General features: G+C 36.3%; 1 protein-coding gene and 1 long non-coding RNA gene across 2 annotated transcripts in view; one reads left to right on the top strand and one right to left on the bottom strand.

Annotated features, from left to right (window-relative positions):
• The window catches only part of KCND2 (potassium voltage-gated channel subfamily D member 2), a 261,512-nt gene that overhangs the window by 44,714 nt on the left and 189,781 nt on the right, over positions 1-27,017 (top strand). The gene's annotated exons all lie outside the window — the stretch shown is intronic.
• Positions 16,792-20,132, bottom strand: LOC122180823. The gene is made up of 3 exons (XR_006179234.1): positions 20,064-20,132; positions 19,520-19,564; positions 16,792-16,813 (listed from the first exon to the last, which is right to left on the bottom strand). It is a non-coding gene; the product is annotated as an uncharacterized LOC122180823 (long non-coding RNA).

Raw genomic sequence — 27,017 nt, 5'->3', positions numbered from 1 at the left:
CTGGATGCACTCTAACAGGTCCACGTCTCTCCTGTACTGAGGTCTCTACATCTGGACACAGTACTCCATGTTAGGTATCACAGTGCAGAGTAAATTACCTCCCTCCACCTGCTGGCCACACTTCTTTTCATGCAGGCTGCTGGCTCATGTCCAGCTTACCATTCACCAGTACTCCCAGGGCCTTTGTGTTAGGGCTGTGGTAGGTGTGTGCTCTACCCTTATATTCCCCAGCTTGTACTGATAGTAGGGGTTGCCACAACCCAGGTGCAAGACCTTGCAATTGGATTTGCTTGAATCTCACAAGGTTCTTCTGGGCCCGCTGCACAAGCCTGCCTAGGTCTCTCTGGAAGGCATCCTGTCCCTCAGGTTTGTCGACTCTTGCTATATTGTAAGATGTCTTTTTTAACTATATTTGTTTTGTTGTCAATTCAGCATTTATTTGCTCTGCCCAATAACATGTCAAATATACTTTAGCAAAATTAATCCAGGCCCCACTTATTTGCTGACTACAGAAAAGTATTACTCAAGTTTGGGTAGTGTAACTGGCAATGGACTGTAACTTTCAAAAATATTAAAAAAAGGAGAATCTGATCATTAACCATCTCACTGAGACTACAGCAAAGGTCATCCAATGAATTGAAAGTATTCTGACATACTTTTACCAAGCAGACATTTTTTTTTTTTTAACATGACATGTTTTATGACTGCATTTTAAAGTATACCAGATATTTGTTGCTGTTCCATAAACCTGTCAGAGACTTTTGCCATGTTTTGTCAAAATGTGATTTTGACAGTGTATGTATTTTCCATGGGAAATATAGCTTCCAGATTGCAAAAACATTGTTTAATAATAGTTTAGAGAGATGTGTGGGAAGGCACTCCCAACCTGCTTGAGTTACTGCTCATTTGCTTTGATCATTTCCCTTTGATCATTTGCAAATTTAGGCTCTGTTACTGCTAACACTCATGGGCTTAATTCTCTTTCAGATAGACATTTTTAGCATTAAAGTCTTGAAGTGTTTTCTCTTTCCATCAAAGGCTAAAGGCTCTGATGTTCTTGGATGAGAAGTGCTGGATAAATACAACATATAGAGAGCTTTTTCCCTACGAATTCCACCAGACATTTCATTTCCTCCACTTCTCTTCCTTCCTGTTAGCTGTGCTAGGCAACATGCCCAGGCTACTTCTACCACCATCACATCCTTCCTGTCACACAGTCTAAGTTTATAACTCTCTTGCAATCTGACATAAATGTATGTGTCCGATCATATAATCCAAAATGTTAGTCTCACAAGTCTGGAAGACACGTAGGAGGAAGATTCCGAGTGCCAGTTTGGCACTTTCAATAAATTAGCACCCACAGAGGTGCTTTTATCACACTGAAGTTCTGAGGAAAACGTAGATTATTGTCTACTAGATGTAACTATAAACCATAATCCCCCGCACACCTCGTAAGAAGAAGCTCCAACTGCCGCTTGTCATCTCAAATTCAGAATACGCTTTTGCAGTAGAGTCATGCATTACCCAGTCCTACACAGAGAATAAAGGTTATTGCTATGGATAGTTTAAAATAAACAGTGTCTTTGGATAAAGAAATAAAAGAATAAAACATAAATATTTATGATTACTATGCTCTCTTTTCAAGGTGCTAATATGCAAGGAAAGGGGAAAATTGTTCATTTTACAAGAGCTAGCCCAAGAAGAGTCCTAGCCATCCTGACCTGGTATTCTGTCCTGGGTTCATAAAAGCCATAGGAGCATGTGAGTTAACCCCTTAAGCAGAATGTGCATCCTTTCAGGTTCATTAAAGATCATGCTGAGGCTTTAAACCAATAACTGTACAGTTTTGAGTACTACAAAAGGTACACCTTGGAAATTTAAAGTTTAAAAAAAAATAGATGAAATGTATCACTTTTGTTCACACTTTGCCAACTGAACAGACTTTAGAGAAAGAAACAATTTCATACTTACCTGCCCACTAAGAAAAAACAAACTAAAACCAGCTTAAGGAACAGCATTTTCTTCCAACACTTCTGGCAGTTTTTTGAAGCGGAACAGTTTTTAGCTTAAATATGTTTTCTCTGCTGTTTTAGTGCTTGAAGGATGACCACCATAAGTCTGACTGGGATGCATGTAGTGACTTCTTTTGTTCAAAGTGATCTCTTCTGAAGGATGTTGTGTACAGGGAGTACTCTTGCAGGCAAGAGAGTTGTTTGCTGGCATTACTTTTGCTATTAGCAACAAAAGCTTGTTTTCTTCTTCTTCTGCCTTGTATTGCTCTTGATTCACTATGGGAAAAAAAAGGTAAGTGGATACAAGAGAGGTATTACAAGATTCGTACAGAGAAGGTCTGGTTTTAGATGATGGTAGAATTCTTCTAGATAAATAAACACAGTGGATGTACCTCTGAAGTATTGGAAAGAAGAGAGTATACATGTGGGCTACCCTGTTTTGGATCACAGAATGGAACAGAAAAAGGCCTCCTTTTTCTCTTTCTCTTGATACTTCCACGCTGAGATCCATACCGGGGATTTTAGGGATTGCATCTCAGAGGCTAGGCAGATAGAGAGAGAGAGACTCATCAGAGTTTATTCAAGTTCTCAGTTTTGTCTTCAGGGAGTGGATGGAAGCTAGGGGATTTCCTGAGCTATATTAAAAAAAATAATCTGACAACTCAAGACCATGGAAGTAGCAATTAACTCAGAGCATCTCATCAGAACTCTGTCAATTTGCAACATGTGTTACTCCACAAAGCAAAGGAATTCAAGTAGTGAAGCATTTTGCATATTTTGGCAGCAGCATTCAAGCCAGTAGGGTTGTTTTGGGAGGAAAAAAATATCTATTGGAAAGATGTAATTACTTTCACAGCTTATACAAAATCAGGCTGTTGAATATCTGCTATTTAAAGACTAAATTATGGAATACACAGCTCAAATGTTATGTTCACTTTAATATGTGAATGTGAAAGATGTAAATCCATCAAGGTTACAGACACTGGTCACATTTCTTTCAAAGTAAATGCCTTTTGGAAACACTGGGTATTGAATACACTTACGTTAAATACACTGAATATGTAACAAATGGCATCAAGACTGATGTTCATCAACTTTTATATCTAGAGATATCCAAATAGAAGATGGGAATACATGGACACTGTAGTGAGAAAAAAGCTAGAGATCTGCCATGATAAAGTGTGTCACTGGACACCTGAAGAGTCTTGCAGGTGGACCAGCTAAATGACTGCTACCCAACATTGTTCAGAAAGGAGAAAACTTATGAGAATGAAAAACACAAAGAATCTAATGAGTGGTTTCTGGCAGCAGGCAATATTTGACAACATGGGAAAGAATGAGCTTCAGTTGTTAGCCAAACTTTCAATCAATCCATGTCAATGATCAAAACATTAAGTGCTATGGAAGTTGACAATATTCTTTTAAATAAGAAAAGAGAATGTAAAAACTCGATAAGCAACTTAAGGATTCTGTTACAAAATGTCAACTCATACTGGTCATGATCAGTAACTCCACTGTATATAATGTTACCACGTTATATTGCGTCTCTACACTTAGAAAAATTAGTTTAGAAAATGTACAAGTGTGTGACTTCTGGTAATATCTAATAAAGGACTAAAATTGCTATTCTTTTGTAAATATCTTGTATATACGGTGGTTGCTAAATTTCTATGCATACCCTAAAATTTTATTGTGCCTAGGACCACTTGAAATCTATGGTCTTTATTTTGGTTACAGATAAGCTGTTTCTTTTTCTAAATGTCCTAATCAGTTCTCCAGGTAGAAACGACTTGACACACATATTCATCCGTACACAAGAGATAGATGCTTGAGTACCTATTTGCAGCTGAAAATTCTCTTCTGTGTAAGTGTGAACCTTCTAAAAGTGCATGAGCTGAACCAAAACTGATTACTGTAACTAGAAAACTGAATATTGATTTAGAGATAAATATAGCTACATTTCCTCACTAAAATTTTTGGAAAGATTAATTGGCACACTGGGAAGGATCAATATGGTATCTCTTAAAGAAGAAAGGATGAAATGCTGTTTGACAAGCTTATCAGAAAGAGAATAAAATGACTGTAAAAACTATATTTAAGGCCAAAATACTTAGTTATTCTATGCATTGATTTTGAATGTTCTTCCACTAGAATTCTTTCAGAAATAAACTTTTGATAGATCATAATTTTTAAGGAAATTCTCATATTACATTTAGTTACTTAGTTAATTACTTAGTTAATACTTACAATTTAGTTATCCAGGACTTATCATTTTATTAGTTTGTACATATGACTGATTGCACCATAGAAGAGAAAGTCAATGCTCTATTGAACAGTTTTACTAAAAAGAGTTAGTGGTCTTTGGTGAAAATGGTATTTCGGAGTTCTGTAAGGTGTTTTGGATTATATTTCCATTTCTTTCTGCACTGAAACAAATTAAGATCTTAATTGTGACTAACAAGTGGCACTATATTGCTGGGGCCCAAGAGCTTGTACACAGAATTTATAGTGATTTCAATAAAAAGATCTGTCATAGAACAGTTAACATAGAACAGTAAGTTAACAGTTAACATAGAACATAGAACAGTTAAGTCAATGCAAAACAAAACAATCTAAGTGCTCCTGACATGAGAAATGATTGAAACTTGGGAAACAACCAAATCAGGGCACTGATATAGGACAGTTCAAAATTATAATACAGACAGAACAGTGAAAACCCTCTTGGCGTACATTTTGAGTAGTTCTGACAGTGTTTAGCGGGAATGATGAATCAGAAATAGCCATGATGGACAAAGCCAAGGAACGTCTTTGTAGGATCTCTGTAACAATATTCATGAGAATCACTGGCACTGGAAATACCAACAAAGTCCATCTCATTGGTCATTGTATCATCAACTGAGGTAAGCAGTGAAAAATCTCCATATCTCTGTACTATTTCTAATGTCCCATGTAGTTTCTTAAAATTCTGGATTGTGAAAAATAAATATACATTGACAGCAAGAGGGTTTCAACATATAATCTTGGTTTGGTTTTGTTTTTTTTCCCTGAGAAAAGTAGGGTGTATAAAAACAAGTGAGCTTGCTCCTTTTGGCTTGCCTGTTGTCTTAACCCCAGAGAAAGCAAGAAGAGGTAAGAAATAAGAAGAGGTAGAAAACCACTTTGCCAGCTCTCCAACTGCCTGGGAATCAATTAATTAGTTAGATCAACTGCCTTAATCTATGACACTAAGTGTATCACTTTCTGGGGAGATGTTTATTCCTCTGTACCACCTGATTGGGCAGAAATAGAGAAGTGGAGTAGCTAATCCAAACCACTAAGTGCAAAAATGTAAAATGTTCTGATCTTGAACTGGTACAAAGCATCAGAAAACGAGGCTTTATTTTAAGTAACTGATGGCATACTGTGTGAAAGGACACTGTCATTAAATCTGGTGATAATGGCACACTGGAAATGCGAATTGTATTTCACATTTTTTGACTTACACTGTAAATACTTCAAAATTATGGAGTCTGATTTAAGGCAGAGGAGTGTGAAATGGCATGCAGTGTGCTGCTATATCTATCTGCATACATCAGATTACATTCAGTACAATTAAAATATTTTTAATTATTGTTTTTTTTTAAATTATATTGACTGACCATAACATTCCCCCTCTATTTAAAAGCACATTACAATCGAAAGCCTGCCTACAAATCTCAGTTTTCAGTTTACCACTATACTAATGGAAAGTCTTTTCAGTTATACTGCTTATTCAAGCTACACACTGAGTTTACAGAGCAGAATGCAAGTTAATAATTACACTTTATGCTTTTCTAAAAACATGAGAGGGGCAGTATTTTTTGAGAGAGTACATCCTTGACAATACTTGCTCTTACACTACACTGACCAGCTTATTGTTTTGCTTGTCTTTCCAAAACACTGGCATGGAGCAAAGAGCTTCCTGCACCTAGCACAATGCTAAGTTTAGCTATAATAGATGTTTTGTCCAACAATTATTGCAAAGATATGGCTCTTTGGAGATTTGAGGCTGGTGGCTAAGCTTTCAGTACAGTTCCTCTTGCAGTGAAAATAGATACAAATTTACAATCAGAATGAATACGAATGTGAGCAACCTTAGCAGGATATGAGATAGGAACCTGAAGACACAACAGAGACATAACAAATGTTTTCTGGAATGTTATAGATGTGTAGCAATTGCTGCATTATATTTTGTGCAGAAGTAGCTAGATTCTTAAAGATGAGTTTTTAGTCAATATCACCATTTTGTGCACTATTCTTTGCCCACTTAGCATTTTATCTTGACAAGTTCATTAACTGTGAATATTTCTCTGGTTTGAAGAGAAAGATAAGGGACTGACTTGTTCATCTTCAGCAGATAGATATCTTCACAATTTTAAAATCTCCTGAATTCCTATTTCCAACGTCATATGACAAAAAAATGAAAATACATCTCTATATTGTATTTAGTTTCACTTTCTGATATAAAAAACATAATACATATATGAATAATAGCTATTACCCACACTGTTAACAAAATTATTTGTTTGCAATGTGCTCTGCAAATGTGAAGTGCTAGTCATAGTAATTGAGTTTTTAGTATCAAAATTGTCCTGAGGAGCTGAAAATTTACTTCTTTATTCTTCCAGCATTAAGGTTTGGAATTTAAACTGATTTGACTGTACTTGATTTGTGCTCTAGCTCTTAAACAGCACTTCAGAATTTATTCTCAGCTCTTTCTGACTTGATTGGATTCCAAATCAAGTATTCTTACTTCATGCTATTATTTGGTTTTCTGTTTTCTATTCCTTACATTTTCTTGTTACATGGAATATACTAAGATATGGCAAGATATCGCAGAGGCCAAAATCCTTTTTTATGTGGGAGTGAATCCTTTCAAAACAATAGTGTACACTGGAGTATGCCTAGTGTGGAATTAACAACCAGTGCTTGCTCCTTGGTTCCACTTAATCTTAGGACGAGACATGACTGAATTCAATAGGATGGAAGTCTGAACTTTCATTGATATCAGAGTCAACATCAAATAGCACTTCACTTTTATTTGTTGTCGAATGGTGTAAAACATAATTGCAAAGTACTCTTCTAATTAGTTATATTTAAAATTTTGCCTTTAGCACATTACATTTGGCAGCTTTGTGAAGTGTGAAAAATGTCACATAAGTGGATAGTGTCTGGGGAAACATAGGTACTTGTTTCTAGTCCTAAAAAAACAACAGCTTGTGAGGGTCAAACTTCTAAAGTGTATGCTTCACCGAATGCAATTATTAATTCCTTCCCTTCAGGAAAAATATTAAATTAAGTATTAAAGTACAGATCTGAACAGTGTTAAGTGCCCAGAGCTACTGAGTTCATGGTTTCAGCTATATTTCAGTGTGAGATAATTGACCTTCCACAATGCAAATGTGGAGCTGGCACAAACTGATACAAAATGACTCATCCTGTCTCAGTATTTTATCTCCTTGCATTTACTTATTTATTTTGGTGTCCATCCTCAATTGCCATGAAGATCTTGCTGGGCATGCTTAGGATTCGGTCCTTAGCTTTATCCATTTTTGCAAGCAAATAGTTTGCAGAATGACTTTCCCTAATGTGGCAGCTTCATAGTAAAGATAGATGAAATTCAGAGCAAATAATATAGTTATCAGTTCTTATGATCATTTAACAATCCTCCAAGCTAGCTGAATACTCTGAGATATAAAACTATTTGTGAACTGAGATAATTTTCATAGCTAAAGAAACAATATCCCTGAGAAAAAAACAATAATAATAAAAAAATCATAACATAAATGTTTTTTTCACTGTGATTATGATACTGACAAAGATCTCTAGCGTTCATCCTCATTTTATTATTAAAATGCTTTCTGTGATTACATTTTAATAATATGATTTACGTCACTAATTACAGACTGTGTCTTTCCTAAAGCAATACCCAATTCCGGATGCTTTTCCAAAGTAGCATGCTGATAATATCTAAAAGAGAAGAGGTACTGCTGGTTTGCTGATAAAAAGAAGCAGATATGGCAAGCATTTCCAGTTGAAAGGAAACAAAGCTGGTGCAATTAATACGATCTGAAATGTAGGGTCTTTGCATGTGTGTATATGTAAGACAGTGTATATAAGCACATGCACATGCCTACATCTACATATGCATACATACAGATTCGTGCATTTACCTTTGCCCAACTGAGAAATAGAGAAGCTCTGTTATTATCATGCTATGATGAATTTCACTATTTTATATCCTTGGCAGCATTTCACAGTGAAAGGATTGTTGCTGAAGAACAGTGATTTTGAAAAGTGTGATTAGGAAAGAAAGACTGCTCTGGTGGGAAAGATTATGTCCAATGTGATCAGAGCTTAGAGTTTGACACATTACTCTTTCACAGGCCGGTTGACTTTACATAAGTCAGTTATTCTTATCTTGTACAATGGCTGTGATTTGGAAACAAATACTTCGCATGAAAAAATCGTGTTATCCAAAGTTGAAAGTGAATTGTTAAAAGGTCTAATTTTTAACGTGCACAATTTTGTTGTTGATTGAAATACAGAAACATTGATATGGATTTTCACTATATACACATCTCCAATATATCTCAGACAATTAAAATCTGTGATTTTTCAAGATAAACTGACTTTTTTTTTTTTTTTAACCATCAAAAAAAATCTCTTCATGATGCTCTGATAGGTGATCACTGTGAAAGGAGAGATAGCAACAAGAAACAGTTCAAGACCTTTGTTTCTTCAGTTTAGATTTGATATTTTAAAAACATTTTGGGTATCTAGGTCCCAGCCTTCTTAGCAAAAACAGAGATTCTTATGCAATTAGTTATGCAATATAGAAAGTGGGATTTGAAGGAGGCGATCACAATTCTATGTAACACGGGCTTCCACATCCTTTATGCAATAGCCTCATAGCATAAGTGCTCAAAGGCAACATGGGAGGTCCCAGCCTGCCCCCAGGTCATAGAGAGAGCAGAGCCTTCAGCCTGCATCTCTGGAGCACTAATCTGGATGCAAGGCTGCAGACTTTTTTTCTGATGTAATTGTGTGACATAGGAGCATTTCAGTAAATGATCTATAAGTTAAGGATTTGAAAACTGTTTGTACTTATATCAAGTGATCGCACTGGTGAGTAACACAATTGCATTTTCTGGGCTGGTTTCTGGCTCTGATAAGCTTCTCTGTCCTAGATATAAGGAAACAGTCCAGTGAAAGTCAAAGCAAACCCAGTAAATTCAGACAGAAAGTCACACATTTGACAACTGGCATTTTCATATGAAGTACCATTCTGATAAGAAAAAACAGGATATCTCAGCATTCTTGAATGATAAATATGAATAGGCTCCTTAGAAGAATTATTTTGAAATGATAATGTCTCTAAACTTTTAACTTGTTTTTGTTCCCCAGTTACTGGCATAATTTTGAGTTTTCTTTAAGGCTTTTATAAGCCTTTGATAACTTCCTGTATATTTAACTTAAACATTCTTAGTGATTTGAACCTTGTTCAGGAAATAATACCAATATTTTAAGTGAAGGCTAACCTTCTTTTATATTTTAAAGTATGTTCGAGGGACAGCTTTGCCTTTTGCTAGGGCAAAGCTAGAAATATGTGCCAACTAGTTTCTGACAAAATCTCATAAGAAAGCTCTTCTATTCATTACTAAGTAACCCGAAGAAGCAGCAGTAAAATCATAATCCAGTGTTTGAATGCACGCTGAGGATTTCAGCAATTTATCTTCTTACACTGTTGCTGCATGTAGCTCAGGCAGGGGGAACAGATTTGTTTCTATGAATGCTAGTTTTAGTTGCAGGTTCACAGCAATTGTTTTCTTTTGGGATTGACGGAGATTTATATCAGCATCCGTACTGTTTCTTGCCTTACCTCCACCCACATTCTCTTTTCTGGGATTTTTCAAAGACACAAGTCTTGAGGGAACAAGTTCTGAGTGTAGGAGCACATGACTGTGCCTGATACATTGCCTCAGAATCTCCACCCCTTGAGAGGATGTGTAATTGGAAATTGTACAAGGACCTTGTGGTTGGACTCTCTCCTCAGCTTGGTTTAGCTGCTGAAATACATCTATTTACATTTTTTTCTACTTTTTTTTTTTTTATTTTATTTAATGTAAGCTAGTCAAGAGAAGTGTATTCTTGTTAGAAAGTATGTCAGAATCTGTCCAAAATTACTGAACATCTGCTTATTTCAGTTATGTTTTTTAAAAGTATATATTAAATAATAATAAAAAGGCAACAAGAAACAGTTAAAATGGATATTTGGAGAAGATGTAGGGAAGCTGAGCCCTTTTTAATTTTACTCACATACCTCAAGTTCAGACTCTGTGCCCTTGCCTTGAAAGACCCTCACAGTTCTGCTCCAAGCACAGTTCTGCTCTAGCCTCATTCACTTTTGCAATCCTCTGCTTTATGCCACCAACACCTGTCTCAGTGCTTTATTTGTCCCTGATCAATCTCTCAAGGAAAACGGGCTGTTTTCCATGCCTGTACATTCCAGCTTGCATTTCTTTGCCAAGTCACAATCCTACTTTCATTGAAGTCCATTAGCAAAAATAAAGAAATACAGATCTTCCACGAAATTTCAAGTGAATATAGAAAGAGTCAAATTAGAAACCCACCAAAATCGCGGTCTGAAGTGGTAAGGTAGAGTACTGTTTCCTTAGCTCCAAACTTGCTTGCCTAGGAACATGACCAGGCAGATGAAAATGCAAAACTGGAGAGATGATCCTCCCCACGGACATGATCCCCCTGTTTATGTCAAATCTGTAATATCACTTAGTCAGTTGGTATTACACAAGTAACTAATTTCAGTATTCATTTGTTTTACGTAGGTATCTTCTTAGTTGTATTTCCATGACCCATAAATATCAATGAACCCTGATGAAATTATTACAATGCAAGAACACTAATCCTCATCTATCTTTAGCTTAAACATAGCACTAATTAGGGCTAGATAACAAAGGTTGACAATGGAGCAGAATCTCCTCCTAGAAAATGAATGATTTTTGTAGAGCTATAGGGTTGTTACCTCTTAAAATGAGCCTGGCAAAGTTCAGTTCTAGTCTATGCTTCCCCCTTGTTCCAGAAGCCTTTTGCTAGAATTGCCAGCTATTTCTGTTCCAGATAAAGTTGCCTTGTGCTCATTCACCAAGACATACATCTGAATATCTTCCAGCAGTACCTGATGTGGATAACATCTGTCTCATGCAGTCTGATGTCTGATTCCTGTCCTGGGGAGAGGGACAGATGGAGCACAATGCACTGTCCTGTTTCAATTTGTTCAAGTTCTTCCTAAAATGTAGCTTAAAAGAAAGAAATAAAATGAGAGGACAAATAAGCAAAGGCGTTCTCTACCCCCAGCTGTACCAGCTGCTGAATTCGTGAATTATTGCTTGAGGTTGGATGTAATCTCAGTTCACTCCTTTCCCCTTTTTACTCACTGGAAAACATCAGCAGCAGGAACATAGAAAGAGCATCTGTACCCTAAGTCCACAAACCAGGTAGGGTACAATTCCACCCAATGCAGACAATATCCAGACACACTGAAGGGCTGACAACCTGGTGTTTAAATGTTTTATTTGTTTATTAATTATTTACATATAAAAATATCGTGGTATTTAATGTTTCACTGAAAATTTCATGTTTCACTGAAAATCTGCTCTAAACTTTATTCAATCTGAGATGTGAAAGTGGAGGCATAATGCATAACTGTTAAAAGATTAAAAAGCATTCATTGAGTTTCACTCAGAAAGACACTCTGTCTTGCCTTTTAATGCTGCAAAGTAGAATGGCACTACATAGAGAAGGCACTGCACCAGAAGGTTTGTTTCCTAATCCTTTGACAGGCTTCCTATTTTTTTTTCATCAACGTTCTAAAAAAGAGAAGAAGGAAAAAAAAAAAAAAAAAGCAACCACCAAAAACATCTGAAACAATATAAGTGCTAAATTTAGCACTGTCAGACAGTAGGAGATTAGAGGTATGTGTTGTACTCCAGTACTTCAGACTTGGAACTGCTGCCAGAAGTCTTCTAACCAACTCACTGCTTAACAAAACTAAAAGACAGAGGGGAAAGTTGTTTGGTTTTTCATTCACTTTTTAAAGTTGACTTATTTAGTGGACATGAAATCATTCATTACAGTTTTGATCTCAAAATCAAAAGTAAAGGAAAACAAAGAAATAATTATATTAAAAACAAACAAAAGAACGCAGCTTTTAATCTTTCTAGAAATGCTTTACTAGATTCTAGAAATCACTTTACTAGATTAGGATGTCATATGTTATCTTTTAGAGATTCATAGGAATGTTTCTTAGGATTTGTAGTTTTTGGGGTTTTTTTTACCAGAATTCTTTGGGAGATTTACAGAAATGCTCACAGCTATTCCTACTTCATCTGCTATTTTCCTTCCAGATTAAATTTTATTTATCTGTATGAAAATGTATTATTCTCTTCACACAGTATTCTATTCTCTCCTTCATCCTTCTTTCCTTCATCCTACTAAATGATAATGAAGAAAGCAACAGCTGTGATGAAAGTAGCAGTGGTGAGGGAAGGTCTATGTTCTTGTCCAGTTTTCTCAATAAAAATGAGAGATGAGAGAGAAGGAAAAAGAAGGCCATCAAAGAAAATAAGAAACAGGAATTAGCATTTTGAATTTAACCTGCTTTGTAGTCTGACCATTAATGTTCGTATTTGTGTAGAAGAATCTCAACCTGAATGACATTGTCTTCTGGGAGGGCAGTTAGAAATGCCACAGTTCTTTAAAACCCTTTATACTGTTAGCAAATTCTTTATGATCATTTGTTCTGAATCTTACTGAAATCAACTGACCAAAAAAAAAAAACAAACAAAGAAAACTTTCTCTTAGTGCACAAATGGAATGTATTTTAACCTTCACAACAGCGAAATCAAATCAAAGCTTGCTTGCAGAAAAGTGCATGTTCCAAGGAGGTTTAAATGGAATTTATGGTCCTAACAAAACCAGCAAAGTGTACAGCTGAAGTGGCAAAGATACTAGACATGGGGTATTGATTTAGGTTTAATCATTACATACTTTTATTTTATTTATTAATACGTAGTACTTACGTATTAGAGAAAATAAGTTATTCTGTGCTTGATCGGTAAGAGTGGAAAAGTTTTTCTTATGTTGAAATTAATTTCCTCAATTTTACTTTGTGTCTGTTGCCTTTTGGCCTGTCACTGTGCATCACTCTGAAAAGTCTAACTCCATCTTCTTAACTCCTTCCATCATGTACTTATACAAATGGAGAAATCCCCCAAGGCCTCCTGTTGTCCATGCTCAACAATCTCAGCTGTCGCAGTCTCTCCATATAGATTATATGCTGAAAGCCTTTCATCACTTTTCTGGCTCTTTTCTGCAGTTCTCTAGCATGTTCACATCTGCTCTAAACCAGAAGCACAGGATTGAACCCAGCACTCCAGTTGTGCAGCTGATGAGAGGGGAAGGATCACACCCACAGCCTGCATGTGATATAGTGCTGTTCCTAATGCAGCCTAGAAGAGGCAATAAAGATGCATTGTTGGTTCGTGGTTTGCTAGGACCTTTTCTGAAAAAGGTCTTTTCTTTTGTGAAAAGGCCTTTTCTGAATTTTTTTTTCCCAGCCATCCAATCTCCCACTTGTGCTAATTATTCCTTCCTAGGTGTATTTTTTTTTTTCCTTGAGTTTGCTGAGGTCCTTCTGAATGGCACTTCTGAATGGCAGAACAACATTCAATTAATCAACCACTCTTCCCAGTTTTGTATCATCTTCGAATTTTGAGTGCCATCTGTCCCATCATCCAGGTCACTAGCAAAGATCATAAAACATATTGATTGCAGTGTCAAGTGCTGGAGTACACCATTAGTAACTGGCTTCATTTGGTCTGATTCTGATTCTTCCTGACCAGGTGATCTTTAGCAGGCATCTACCACAACACTGCCAGTGTGGGTCTACCAATCATTAATGCTGACCGATCAGCTCACAATTGGCTCATTCATGAGAGTAATACTTTCCATCCTATGCTGTCTTTGCTAAATCACCTGTGATGAAATAGAGTAGAATACTTATGTGTATCCTTCGAGCTATCCTACTTGAGCTATCCTACCATGTCACAGTGATCCCAGTAAGATACTGTAGTCCTGCATCTGCATGCAGTCCTTGGATTTCTCCTGTTGGTTTTTCATGCTGCATGCAATATTTTAAAGGTACTTTGGATGGGCACCTGGATGTGCTGATTTCCATTAAAAGGAAGAGAGCTTTCCCCACAGTGCCATCCTGTAGGCACTTCTTATATTTAAGTGCAGACTCTTGTAGAAGACCCCTTTTAGTACTGGCTTATTGCTCACATTGCTCTACAAACATTACCTGTCAACTTGGTTCACTTCTTTCTCATTTAACCACTACTCATTCTTCCCTGTGGATTTTTTTTTTTTCATAGTGGCTGATATGATTTATTTTCATATTCTTAGGAGAAAAAAAAAATGTTGATAACAAGTGTTTAATTATTTCTGAGCTGGGATAGCCAGGATAGTGGCTGAGCAGAGCCAGGAATATTTCAGCTTTTCATACTGCACTGCCAGAAAGTGGGCTGGGAGAGCACAAGGACCTGGAAGGGGACAGAGCCAGGACAGCTGACCTAAACTGGCCAAAGGGATATTCCATACTGCATGACATAATGCAGAAACTATAGAACAGGAGGGGGAGAGAGGGGGATTGGCTTGTGGGGCAGCCGCTGCTAAGGATGTGCTTGGCATTTGTTGGTAGGTGGTGAGTAATTGTGTTCTGCATCACTGGTTTTGTGAAGTGGTTGAAACTAGTAAATACAATACATATACAATATACAATACAAGAATATAATAATGGTAATCATTACTATTGTTTTCACCCTACTTTTCTGTCTTAGTAGTTTTTATTTCAACCCATGAGTTCTTCTTTTTTCTTTTTTTTGGCTTTCTCCCCCATCCCACTAGGAGAGAGGATTTAGCAAATAACTGTGTGATCCAGGATCTCAGACATTAAGAGTTTCACATATGTTATTAAACCAAACTATCAGCTTAACTGACTCTCTTTCTGTGTATATCACATTTAGTCTGCTTGGCCCACATGCTTCAGAAAGCAGTAAATCACACATTTTGGTATCTTCACTCTGAACTATAAAGTTCTTGCTAGAGATATGAATTTCAACACAATCATAGCTTTCACAGCTGGTACTACCCTTCAGTATCTGCAATCTACTTCCCTCATCTCCATTGTTCTTTATTCCTTTTATGCATATCTTGTCTTCTGCCCCTGCTCTATTTCACTATTTTTTCTACTCAGCATGTTCTCTATCTCTTTTTTTATTTCCACTAATTCCTCATCTTTTTCTTCTTTGACCATTCTTTTTTGGAGATAGCACCATTTGTTAAAAAGCAGGGCTTCATTCAAATGCACGTACTTTCTTTCCATATAGAAATTAGCTAAGGAGATGATCAGTATAGGATTTTAGCCAAAAATGGTTACATTTTCATACATTTTAAGCAGTTATCTTAGCAAATGTTCCATATTATCAGTAGCCTGACTCCTAAAAGATCCAGTGTTATTTTTCTTTCTTATATTTTCCTTGAAATCAAGGAAAGTTGGCCACTGAATAATTTTTATATGTTGTATGTACTTGAAGTTTGCTGTGTGTATACAGAAGGCATTTTATGTGAAGTATAATGGTGTCAATTCAAATGCAATTGCCGCTGGAAATTTTTCCTGAAAGAGAGTAGTTTCACAGTCTAATGGACATTTTCTATCTTTTCAGTCCTTTCACTGCTGAAGTTCTTTACATTCTTTACAACACATACATGCACCACTTTTTTGTTCCTCCCCCTCACAGTGGGAAAGCTTATTTTCTCTATTAACTACACCACTGACATATTTGAATCAAATTTTATAAAAGTTCAGTGAAATATAATATGACTCTTGTCTTTCCTGCCTTCTTAGATACCATGTTATGTCTCATGCAACATGTTGATTGCTGGTTTTTTATATTATGTGCAATTTGTTACTTATTCTGCACAGAAGTTATTGTTTGCATCAAAAGCAAGAGGTGAAAGATGAGACTCTGTGTCCAGATTATTTGTTCTCAGAAGATGACAGATTGTTCGAAAGGTTTTCAGGAAATAGATGGTAGAATAGAAACAATTATGTCATCTTTTCTAGAATGACTGAATTTGCAGTTACAAATCCAAGAAGTTAGGCCTGGCTTATGAACTGGTGTAAATCATTGTAAATCCTCCTAAGTCAAAGCTATGCTGAGGTAAGGATCATCCTTCTTATCAGGTGGCAGGAAAGAAAATGAATTGCTGCAGCAGATTGCACTATCTACTTTCAGAGTTTTTAAAATATTAGCTGCATACAGAGTTTAAACAGAATTTGTACTAACCAGTACCTTTCAGAAGTCAGTATCAAGGGTATGTGCCAAACCTGACTATAACAACCCATTTACAAATTAACTTGAATTCGTAGAACATGCCAGAACAACAACAAAAATAAATAAATAAATGAAATCACCTTGAGATAATAGAAGAAAGAAGGAAAACAAGGTTAATCTTAAAATGAATTCAGCCCAGCCTACCAATTAATCAAGTGTAGCATCAGATAGGCTTTTGGCATCAAATATGATGTCCTGCTTCTTACCTAATTCAAAAAATAAATTTCCAATCACATACCTTCCATATCCAGCAAGTGGATTACAGGCAAATACTTCAATTTGGCTCTAGATATGCAAGCAGGACTCAGTCTGCAAGAAAGCACAATGTACCTTAATGTCTCTTTTTGTATTCCATTTTGCATCTTTCTACTCCCCTGTCACAGTATCATAGAATCATACAATGGCTTGGGTTGGAAAGAATCTTAAAGATCATCCAGTTCCTTTCTTGGGACAACCTGTTCTAATGCCTCACTACCCTCTGAACAATATCTGCTAAAAGAACTAAATCTTCCCTCTTTTTAATTATAAACATCCCCCCTTGTCCTATCACTATTTGCCCATGTAAAAATTTGGTCTCCCTCCTATTCATAAGCTCTGCTCAAGTACTAGGACACAGTGAGGTTTCCAGGGAGCCTTCTCTTCTCCAGGCTGAACAAGCCCAACTCCCTCAACCTTTAATCATAAAAGAGGTGCTCCAGCTCTCTGATCATCTTTGCAGCCCTCCTCTGGACCTGTTGCTACACATCTTTCTTGTTTTGGAGTTTCCAGCCTGGACACAGTACTCCAGATGCAGCCCCATGAGTGCAGAGTAGAGGGGGACAAATTCCTTCCTCTGCCAGCTGGCCACCCTTCTTTTGATGCAGCCCAGGATACAGTTGGCCTTCCAGGCTACAAGCACGCTCTGCTGACTCATGTCCAGCCTTTTGTCAATCAACATCTCCAAGTCCTTCTCCGCAGGGCTGCTGCCAGTCTGTACACATATCTGGGATTTCCCTGAGCAAAGTGCAACACCTTGTACATGACAATGTTGAATCTCATTAGGTTCTCATGGACCCACTTTTAAAGTTAGTCTGGGTCTGTCTGGATGAGTTCCCTTCCTTCTATTGTGTCAACTGCAACACTTCTCTTGGTGTCATCATCAAACTTGATGAGTGTGCACTCAATCCCACTGTCTAGATTGTCGATAAGGATGTTGTAGAGCACCGGTCCCCAGACAGACACCTGAGGGATGCTACTCATGAGCAGCCTCCATCTGGATATAGAACCATTGACTACAACTCTCTGACTGCAACCATCCAAGTAATTCTTTATCTACTGAGTAGTCCAGACTTCCAATCTGTATCTCTTCAATTACATTTTATTCTTTCTTATCCTACCGTATGCTTCACATCCCTTAAAAAAAAAAAAAAAAAAAAAAAAAAAGCTTCATTCCCTTCCTCCCATTTCCTTATGACTACCAGAAATCTTAGAAATTAACTTGAATTCACTGCTTTACAAGGTGATAGCTGCGAAGCTATGAAGGGGAACATCTTCAAGAGAAAGGAATAAGACTAGAGACAAGAGTCAAAAGGTTCTGATTGAGGCATCAAACTATAGCCATCCTTACTGTAAAAGCAGTGAGCAGACTGCAGACTGGAAATACAAGGACTAAGTTTATTGCACAGTGGAAGGAATTTTAAGTGAGAAAATTGCATGGATTTGCAATGGGCTTTGTCATTGCTGAAACAAATTCCCCTTAAGTAATGTCTTGCAAATTTTATGGTAGTCAGGACTGTGTGACTTGCTACACATTAACTCATTCACAACCACAGCACGTCAAATTTGAATGCCTACTAGAAACAATATGTTTATAGGAAAGCAGAGTACAAATGCTGACTGAACACCTCTCTATTCCACTTTCATGAGATTCCACCTGGAGTACTGCATTGAGTTCTGGGACCATGGGCATAAGAAAGACATGAACGAATAGGAGCAAGTCCTAATGAGAAGTCACAGGGATATTAGAGGGTTAGAGCACCTGCGCGGGGTGAGAGTCTGAGAGAGTTAGGGTTTTTCAGTCTGGAGAAGAGAAGGCTCCCAGGAGAGCTTATAGCTGCCTTCCAGTATTTAAAGGGGACCTACAAGAAAAATGAGGAGGAACTCTTTATCAAGGTGGGTAGTGATAGGACAATGGAGAGTGGTTAATACTAGAAGAAGGTAGATTTACGTTAGTTATATGAAAGAAATGCTTTACTATGAGAGTGGTGAGGCACAGGAATAGATTGCCCAGAGAAGCTATAAGTGCCCCATTCCTAGAGGTGCTCAAGGCTGGGTAGAATGGAGCTTTGGACAACACTGACATTCTAAAAAGGGCTTTAGCTATTGTTTTAAAGGGGAAGGAAAAATGCAGACCTTTAGAGTATATCCAAAAAGAAATAAACTAAACCCAGAAACAGTTATTTTCTCTGGCCAGTAATTATACAACTACATCTTTTATTTATAAAAGTGTTCTGTCCTTGAGCCCTTGGAGCGCCTTGTAAATGCGCAAAACAAAAATGTTGGAAACAGGCCAGATGAAAAAAAAAAATCTATCAGGGAGAGAGCAAACAAGAATAATGCACTTTACACTAACATTGCTCTTCAATTCAAGAACTGAATTTGCACTCATGAGTACAGTTATAGTTTATAGGCTTGTTTGGATTTTTGCAATTTCTTTTACAGCAAATTGTCACATGTTCTAACACAAAATTCACATTCTCAGAAACAGATAATATGACAAAATTTATCTCAATTTCTTCTCAATACTAAAGGTAAACTGGATTTAAGTCATTGAGAGGCTGTAGACAAACAATCTAGAAATTCCAGGTAGGAAGGTATCAGTGTGTTTTGGGAATAGTTGTTGGGGTAGGGGATGAAAACAAGAGAAATTGGCAGGGATAGAGGCAGCTGCATCTCTCACAATAGCAAAATATCAGATGTGAAACTTTATATTGAATTAGGATGAATTTACATTTGCTCCTATGACCAGTAGCTTACCTGATGCTTCAGTCATTGCATAAACTCCTTGCTTATGGGTCCATCCTGTATAAAGAGAAGGGGCAATCAGGGGAGTAAACTGTTTTCCCTACTGTAGAGTTCTTGAATGAGCCCAGAAAACCTCTCAACTTACATTTTCAATAGAATTGTGTCATATAGGATATAATTGCAGAAAGTGATATAGATATTTCAGTCTAGTAGCACATTCTGTTCAGCACCATCATGACTTGCTATTATCTTACAATGCCACGAAGTTCTGAGCCCAAGAAATACCATGTGTTTAGAGTTAAGAAACTCAGCCTCCCAGAAACCCAGCCTCAGCTGAATGGAACTAGATGCAAACAAAAATGGTAGAGAAGAAACCTCTGTAACAAAGTCAGCTCATTAATAGCTTCCTCTTCTCAGCATCCTCACATGTGAGTTGCACTCTTCACAATCATCAGCCTGGCATTGAGACGAAAAATTGCCTTTCTATTTTTAAAAAACCTATAGTGGGAAGAGTATCCATGAGGCATGAGGCAGGTACAAGCTTTTTTCTGCTCACCTGACATGAAACAAGGCCTTGAACAAAGTATGCCTAAGCAGGAGAAAGGTGACAGCTTCTGTGACCTGCAGTTTCTTGTGTGGTAGATCTGTTCCTTTTCCTGTAAGTATTAAATAGTGAAGGGCACACTTACAGTACAGCTGCAAAGCATTTCCCTGAGGAGTGGTAACCCACGTTCAGATCTTTGTGTCAGTCATTAGATAATTGCTTAAGAAAAAGAACTGCTCCCACAAGAGAAATCTGAGATCTAGCTTAAATAACTGAAAATCAGAAGGGAGAGGATATTCAGATGAAAGATGGGAAATTCAAGCATGAGACTGCAATGAAGCAGTCCTGCTGAGATTTAAGATGAACAGTGATAAAGTCAAGCTAAATGCATTTACTGTAAAGGTGGCCTTTCTAATTCCTCTATCCCTACAAGACCAGAAAAAGTGGTGCATTCCCTTTTGTGTTCCTATGAGGGAAGCAAGAAGTACCCACACATCAGTAATGACATGTTTTTAAGAATATCTGTAACAGCTGTACAAGAGACTGGATGGTACAGACACATCTTTGAATCAAATTCTTAAGAACAGATTTCAGTAAATGCGAGTGGGACTTACATTTTGAAAGCACAAATGTACAAGAACAAAAGATGCTTCTCCCTTGATGTCCTTTGGATTAATGTAAATGGTTTCCTTAGAGAATATAAACTATAATTGCTGCTAGAGAATCCAGCTGGAAGGCGGATAGCTTTTTAAAAGTCTTTTAAACTTGTATTCATTTTATTTTTTAGCAGTGCTATAGAATTATTAATTAAAAAGATCATTTCTCAAATGAAAGTTTTAGGAAGCAGAAATGAAAAATCATAAAATTATTTTCAGGATCAATAATTGCAATTAAATTGCATTTAATTGAAGTAATTATTACAGCTTTGGATTATTAAATTCAAAGGATTAAGTGACATAGGCTATTAATTTTTTTTCACAGCAAAAGTTGGAGGCGTTTTCTATCACTTTGTGTTATCTAGGTGATCAATGAATTGGTCCTACTTGGAGTTATCTTACAATTCCCTAAATTACGTGTCGACATCTCTTTTTTTTGAAATCTAGATTATTCAGTATTCTCAAAATCTAGCTGTCATAATATGAAGTCTGCTCTGAAAGTAATGCCTGCAGTGTTATTCTGTCAGCCCATGATGTCAGATGTGGATACTGTTGGTATGGCAGCAGAGGCTGAATCTTCCCACCAATATTCCATTACATGTTGTTGCTGTGTGACAGATGGCAGCAGAAGGGCAGTCTGACAGAATGATGTCTGACACGGAAGTGCATCTGAAGCAAATGTGTGTCACTGAATGCCTGCATAAGGAAAAGATGGCATGAAAAAATACACAATACATGAAAATACGTGATACATGAATAATACACGATACATGAAAATGTATGACGAAAATTAATGTCAGTGACATTCATTGACACTTGCTGAACGTCTATGAAGACCAAACAGTGGATGTCAGCATAGTAAGGGGTGGGTGTTGCATTTCAGCAGTGGAAACAGCAATGTGAAAGACAAGCCACATTCCAGATGGCCATGCAGATTTTCAAAAGTGCAGCATACCAGCTCTTGTTCATTGATGCCAAAGATGCATAGCTAATGGTGATGACTATGTACAGAAATAGTACATTGTATCTGAGAATTTGCTCTATCAAATAGTGCTATTGTGCTTTTTATATTTGTTGAAGTTTCCATGGAAATAAATAGAAGGCATTACTTTTAGAGCAAACTAGCTATTATTCTGTATGATTCACAATCCTTATATTTCATCATCCTTTGATGTCTATCTTTCAACTCTTTCAATCTTTCAATTGCTAATGTTGGCTTAAAGCACTACTGCAATACTATGTCCATAAAGCTTTCCTTAGGACATTTGAACTAAATTAATCAGAAGGGCTGTTTACTTGTGGTGAAGAAGGTAATAGAACAAAATTTTGTGTAGGCTGAGTACCTTCTGTGTGACTATATGACTATAATTAGTTAAATTAAAGCTAATGAACTGTGGATTAGCATTTGAAAATCCAGTTAACAAGTTCTTTCCTGTCAGAAGATTGCTCAGAGTTAATCCAATCAGTTTGTTTTTGTATTGTACATATCCTTGACTTATTTCTAAGTATTACAGAACTGTTTTACTATATCAGAGTATGTGTATCATGTTCAGAGATTAACTTGTGAAAGAGATGGGTAGTGTTGACTTAGTCCCAGTAAGTTTCAAGTTCTGTAGAAATACAACACTTGTTTCTCATAATGTTCTTTCACATTAAACAATCTACGCACTGGCTATGTGCTAGTACTTTTTAAAAAAGATTTTCAGTCAATAGTTACACATTTTTCATGGTCTTACCAGTACTTATTGGGATGCTGAGAGGTCTATACATTCTTTTTCTAAGTGTCTTGTACAACATTCATCACAGTAGTTAAGCATAGTCCAAAAGCATTTTAACTGGTAGTTACAAATTAACTGCCATTTTTAGCACAAACATGGCTCATTCTATTTCAAATCCCATATCAAGAGAGGAAATTGTCTTCTGCTATGTTCTGTTTTTACAGGATGTTGACCTTTTTGCTTGATCATCTCTTCATGTCATTTCATATCTCCAGACAAATCCCAAGGAATCTACTATCATGCAAGCAAACTTTACCCTTTCTCTTTCTGTCATCTTTTTGTACACTTTTTATTTTCTAGAAAATGTGTTGTGTCTGAAAAAGAAAGCAATCTACTACAGTTCTAAATTGCTGAGTAATCTCTTGCACATACTGTGCAAGCAAACTTTCCAAAAATGCATTTTTAGACAATATGCTGGTCTTGTGAGAGACCATTAAGAAATAACTCAGGTACTCTTGAAAAAAACAATAGTCAGATGCCCATCTTTGGATTATTGCACATTTGGATGCAGATGAGATCATAGAAAACAAAAGGGTTGAAGGAATTCAGAGGGTTTTTCTGTAACTACTGACTACAGAAATGAAATAAAAAGGATTATGTAAAAAAAAAAAAAAGAAGCTACAGGAATCTGAGAACTCTGTACCCATAGTAATGATTTCTGTTTATTTAAAACAGGATAATTCATAAAAGTTAGTAAATAGCTGTGAAGTGTTTATCAGTCTAGATTACATGGAGTGAAAATATTAAGAAATCAGGTATCATGGGACTGTGCCTGAATACGGAACGAATTTCTGCAATGTTATAATCCTATTTCCATAAACATACCTTTAAAGAATATAGACATTCATAGGAAATGAGTTTAAGCCCTTACACACTAAACAAAATTATTCTTATGATGCTGTATTTCTAATATTAATATTCACGACCAGTTTCTGATACATGCAGAATCCCAGAGCCAACACACAAAACATTATTGAAATTGTAAATTTCATGCTTTAACACATTAATTATTCTTATGAACATTTTTGCACTGAAAGACCTGCTTGCCTAACCACTTATGGTAATTCTCTGTTCATATCAGGGGGTATAATTTTGCATGGTTTGGAAATATTTCTGCTTTTATAATCTGTATCTATCCATTGGAAGGAAAAAAAAAAGTTTCTTTCAATAAAAAAAAGTCTTAGGGCTTACAAAATACTTTAAAAAGTCAGTATTTGCAGCCTTAATGTAATAGACTATCATTTCAAACCAAATTAACTAAGCACTAGTTATTCTTTTAACTGCTTTAACAGGTCTAAACTCATATTTATTCTCCTTCTCATAACAATTCTGTTTATAACAAAACAAAGAACTCAAGAGGTTCCTAAACAGATTAATGAGTCAGCACGTCTGTAATTCTCAAGATCAAATCGAGTTTCAGGCTTTTATGTCCCCAGCAATCTTGAGGTAAATCTCTGAATGTCTCAAAAGAGAAACTGTGGCAGAAGTTTCTATCAAAGCCCCATCTATACAAGCAGGTGCAGGGTTGTCAATAGATCTGACATGTGATTCATGGTACATGAATTGTATGTGATCTACGCCTTTAACTTGGTTGAAGGAGCATCTGTTTTCTTTTCAGCCCGTACTCCAAAACTACACAAATGTAAATAAGCTTGGTAATACACAATTTAATGATGTACTTAAGCTTTTAGCTTTAGGTTTCAGCTTGGGATTCTTCAAAGGTAACTTTCATTGTACAGGATTATAGATCGGGGTATGGATATTTTAGGTAAGTGATAAAAGTTCTCAGTAACTGAAGAAGGAAGAAAGCATCTCATGAGGGTTTCTATTCTTTCTATTACCTTCTGGAAGTATCAGTTTCTATTCCTTGATTAAAAAGGGAGCATACGTAACTAAAGCTGACGGAGCAACTAATTTAAGATGTTTGAAATGATGTGAAACAGAGGCAGTACTTAGGGTCTGATAGCATCTCGCATTAAGTATCAGTGAAGTTTACAGTGCATTAGCTTTACATTGAATTTGTCCCCAATAAGCTCAATAAGAAATATTGTCTCACTTGTTTTCTGTTTACCAACCAGCATTTGGGCTTTGTGAATTACACAAGTATAGAACTTAGTAAAGCATAAAGAAGTAATCAAAACTGCAAAGACAGTAGAAAAAAAGTAAAATGAATAGATGACAAATTTACATCATCACAGGGGTTGGAAGGGATTTCTGGAGGCCAACCAGTCCAACCCCACTGTTAATGCAAGTTCCCTACAGTAGGTTGCATAGGAAAGCATCCAGGTGGGTTTGGGATATCTCCAGAACAGACCCCACATCTTCTCTGGGCAGCCTGTTTCAGAGCCTGAGGCTCTGTCACCCTCAAAGTAAAGAAGTTTCTCCTAACTTACTCTATATTTTCTCATTAACTCTAAACTGTTTTAATATTATTTCAGTCTTCTGAAATATATATATATATATTAAGACTACATGAGTAAGAGATCAGTGAATGCAAAAGATCTTTACTTGTTCATTTGTTTTGTAGCTCACATATTATCACTGCTTTACCGTAACATGGAAACTACTATTTTTAAGAGTGATGTGGAACCAGATTTTAGTGCCAGCCTTTCCATTTCAAGGGTTCAGGTCCATCAGAAGTGTTTAAAAGGGTATTTTAAGATTTTTCTCCTGTAACAAGGAGAGATATTAACAATTTTGTCTATCTTAATTTTGTATTGCAATGTACCTGTTCTTTTAAGAATGGAAAAGAAAATCTATCTCTCTGGTCCTTTCTTATAAACACCCCCACCAAATTTCTGACAAGAGTTTGGAGGCATGGCATTGATTATTAGAACTATTTCCCCCAACAAAATTGTATAAGGAAAATTGTAAAATTGTATCACATCACTGTGATTTTTAGGCCCAGTTTTATTAAGAAGCTAATGTATTATGAAGTTCAGGGATGGGAACTTCAGGCATTTTCAGTAATTCTTGTTTCCTGAATTTGAACAATTCTTGTTCTGTATGTAAGTTGTGTTTCCTATGCACAGTAAAACACAGTACATAAAGTTGCATATTACAGCTGCCTAAATGTTCTTAGGCTGAAAAATAGCACCATTATTTAAGTGCTACACAAGCAAGAAACCGATCAGTCTTGTACTTCAAGGCCAGTTAACTTAAATCGTTTTCTTATCAAAGGAACATACCACTTGCTTACCATATGTAAGCATGGTGCCATGCTGATCTGTGTGGCCTCAAAATCATTATAGAGTTTCGTCAAGGAGACAGCGTACCAGTGTTTTGTGCAGTTAAACATGAAAATAAATTTAGAAATGCAAGGTAACTTAAATCTGATCCTGAATTAAGTCCCATCTCCATGGGACTTAAATTAATAACCTGGTAATCATCACAAATCATAGATTTAAGTCTAAGATACTTTTTGAGTATGGATAATTAAATCATTCTTTTCTTTAAATATGCTGGGGTGCAAAAGGGGTAGAGACAATCTTTATGCATTTGCCTAGTCTTCTGCTTCTGATCATCCAAGCAGTAAGTTGCTCAAACAGTTGCTCATTCTTAATTTCTGGCTTGAGGAAAAGCCAGTTACTTTGGCACAGCAGAATACAATGTTTCTAACATTATTTAAAAAGAAAAAGACAATGTCCATCGTTTGAATCATTTTCTTAAATCTGCTGTTAAGCATCGTGAAATCCAAATCAAATGTTCTTTTCATAAATAAGTCATTTTATCCCTTTTCACTGGCTGGTGTTAGCTGATTTTGATACGCGTGGTCATTTCAATAAATCTGATACATTAAAGGGTTTTTTTTAGAGACTGAAGGGAAACAGCCATAGTTGTAATATTACATTTCTTTGAAGTAAATGGTTCATGCCTTCCACTTTAATCTGCTCAGAAAATTTGTCAGTTTAAGTGAACAGCTGATTTGTAGCTGAATGTAAAATAAAACCAAAAGAAATGGCTAATAAATTATAGTAGTCATTTACAGAAACTAAGACAGACTTTTCTAAATGTAAAATATGTTGCTCCAATAATATTCAAAAGGCTCAGCACTATAAAGTTAACTGCTTTACTGGGAGCTAAAGAACAGTCAGTTGTTCCCTATTCAATGTTAACTGGATTATTTGTGGAGTGACCCAGATACACGACTACAAATGTAGATTTGATCATGTTCTACCACTCCTAATTTCTTGACAAAGAGCTCCTCTGGACTTTTTAAATATCATAGAACCTTAGCAGGAAAATACAATCAAAACTGCAGTGAGAATAATCAATGAAATCTAATTCTTCTGATTTTAAAAATGTATATTCAAAATGTGTCTAAAAATCACTAGCAGTGAAATCAAGCAGTGAACTCTAGGCTAGTGACCCTTGATCTAATTTGAAGAGCTGTACTGAAAAATCTGGTATGAAAGCTACACCGAGGCAAAAGTTTTAGATGCTCATAAAAATACATTTATTTCTGTGCAGGTCAAGAATATCTTCCGTAATTCTCTTTGTTGTAATCGTTACTCAGATATAAATTTCTGGGA

The sequence above is a fragment of the Lagopus leucura genome, unplaced genomic scaffold, assembly GCF_019238085.1.
Source record: "Lagopus leucura isolate 7727_CA_CO unplaced genomic scaffold, USGS_WTPT01 Super-Scaffold_100008, whole genome shotgun sequence".
In the NCBI taxonomy this organism is placed as follows: domain Eukaryota; kingdom Metazoa; phylum Chordata; class Aves; order Galliformes; family Phasianidae; genus Lagopus; species Lagopus leucura.
The sequence above is the reverse complement of the archived record's forward strand: the minus strand, read 5'-3'. Positions and strand labels throughout refer to the sequence as shown.